The sequence below is a fragment of the Choloepus didactylus genome, chromosome 4, assembly GCF_015220235.1.
Source record: "Choloepus didactylus isolate mChoDid1 chromosome 4, mChoDid1.pri, whole genome shotgun sequence".
In the NCBI taxonomy this organism is placed as follows: domain Eukaryota; kingdom Metazoa; phylum Chordata; class Mammalia; order Pilosa; family Megalonychidae; genus Choloepus; species Choloepus didactylus.
Genome location: NC_051310.1, coordinates 194,990,045 through 194,992,544, shown reverse-complemented (window position 1 = coordinate 194,992,544; position 2,500 = coordinate 194,990,045).

Sequence of the window (2,500 nt, the reverse complement as noted above, 5' to 3'; positions counted from 1 at the left end):
GACCTTCCCTGAACAACGGTCCCCCCCATCTCTCTCATTCACACTGAAGAGGAAATGAGAGAGATGGGGGACCGTTCTTCAGGGAAGGTCCCTTGAAGAAAGGTCCCCCATCTCTCTCATTCACACTGAAGAGGAGAATGAGAGAGATGGGGGACCGTTCTTCAGGGAAGGTCCCTTGAAGAAAGGTCCCCCATCTCTCTCATTCACACTGAAGGAAGGAAAATGAGAGAGATGGGGGACCGTTGTTCAGGGAAGGTCCCTGAAGAAAGGTCCCCCATCTCTCTCATTCACACTGAAGAGGAAAATGAGAGAGATGGGGGACCTTTCTTCAGGGAAGGTCCCTGAAGAAAGGTTCCCCCATCTCTCTCATTCACACTGAAGGGGAGAATGAGGGAGATGGGGGACCTTTCTTCAGGGACCTTCCCTGAACAACGGTCCCCCCATCTCCTCATCCCACTTCCCCCGACCTCGGCACATGCTATATCCGCCGGGAGTGAGCCTCGGCCAGGCAAAGCCATCCAGCATCGCACCCCCGGAGATAGGGGCAGCCTCCACACGCCACTGCCCGGCCCAGGAGCGCTCCGCCCGGGCTACAGTCTCCACAGCATCCCCTGCGGCTCCTCCGGGAGACAGGGAGGAGCCTCCACACACTGCTGCCCGGGCCCAGGACGCGCTCTGCCCGGCTACAGTCTCCACAGCATCCCCCGGAGAGAGGGAGAGCCTCCACACACTGCTGCCCGGGCCCAGGAGCGCTCTGCCCGGGCTACAGTCTCCACAGCATCCCCCGGAGAGAGGGAGAGCCTCCACACACTGCTGCCCGGGCCCAGGAGCCGCTCTGCCCGGGCTACAGTCTCCACAGCATCCCCCGGAGAGAGGGAGAGCCTCCACACACTGCTGCCCGGGCCCAGGAGCGCTCTGCCCGGGCTACAGTCTCCACAGCATCCCCCGGAGAGAGGGAGAGCCTCCACACACTGCTGCCCGGGCCCAGGAGCGCTCTGCCCGGGCTACAGTCTCCACAGCATCCCCCGGAGAGAGGGAGAGCCTCCACACACTGCTGCCCGGGCCCAGGAGCGCTCTGCCCGGGCTACAGTCTCCACAGCATCCCCCGGAGAGAGGGAGAGCCTCCACACACTGCTGCCCGGGCCCAGGAGCGCTCTGCCCGGGCTACAGTCTCCACAGCATCCCCCGGAGAGAGGGAGAGCCTCCACACACTGCTGCCCGGGCCCAGGAGCGCTCTGCCCGGGCTACAGTCTCCACAGCATCCCCCGGAGAGAGAGGAGAGCCTCCACACACTGCTGCCCCGGGCCCAGGAGCGCTCTGCCCGGGCTACAGTCTCCACAGCATCCCCCGGAGAGAGAGGGAGAGCCTCCACACACTGCTGCCCGGGCCCAGGAGCGCTCAGCCCGGGCTACAGTCTCCACAGCATCCCCCGGAGAGAGAGGGAGAGCCTCCACACACTGCTGCCCGGGCCCAGGAGCGCTCAGCCCGGGCTACAGTCTCCACAGCATCCCCCGGAGAGAGGGAGAGCCTCCACACACTGCTGCCCGGGCCCAGGAGCGCTCTGCCCGGGCTACAGTCTCCACAGCATCCCCCGGAGAGAGGGAGAGCCTCCACACACTGCTGCCCTGGGCCCAGGACGCGCTCTGCCCGGGGCTACAGTCTCCACAGCATCCCCCGGAGAGGAGGGAGAGCCTCCACACAACTGCTGCCCGGGCCCAGGAGCGCTCTGACACCCGGGCTACAGTCTCCACAGCATCCCCCGGAGAGAGGGAGAGCCTCCACACACTGCTGCCCGGGCCCAGGAGCGCTCTGCCGGGCTACGTCTCCACAGCATCCCCCGGAGAGAGGGAGAGCCTCCACACACTGCTGCCCGGGCCCAGGAGCGCTCTGCCCGGGCTACAGTCTCCACAGCATCCCCCGGAAGAGAGGGAGAGCCTCCACACACTGCTGCCGGGCCCAGGAGCGCTCAGCCCGGGCTACAGTCTCCACAGCATCCCCCGGAGAGAGGGAGAGCCTCCACACACTGCTGCCCGGGCCCAGGAGCCGCTCGCCCGGGCTACCAGTCTCCACGCATCCCCCGGAGAGAGGGAGACCCTCCACACACGGCCTGCCCGGCCCAGGAGCGCTCTGCCCCGGGCTACAGTCTCCACAGTATCCCCCGGAGAGAGGGAGAGAGCCTCCACACACTGCTGCCCGGGCCCAGGAGCGCTCTGCCCGGGGCTACAGTCTCCACAGCATCCCCGGAGGAGAGGGAGAGCCTCCACACACTGCTGCCCAGGCCCAGGACCGCGCTGCCCAGGCTACAGTCTCCACAGTATCACCTGCAGCTCCTCCGGGAGACAGGGAGAGCCTCACACACACCTGCCCGGGCCAGGAGCGCTCTGCCCCGGCTACCGTCCCCGCAAGCAACCCCCACGGCTTGAACCTTCAACTCCAGCAGGCCCCGGGGACCCACACTTAAGCCCCACGCCGCTGGACTTAGTAAATTCGCAACAGCAAA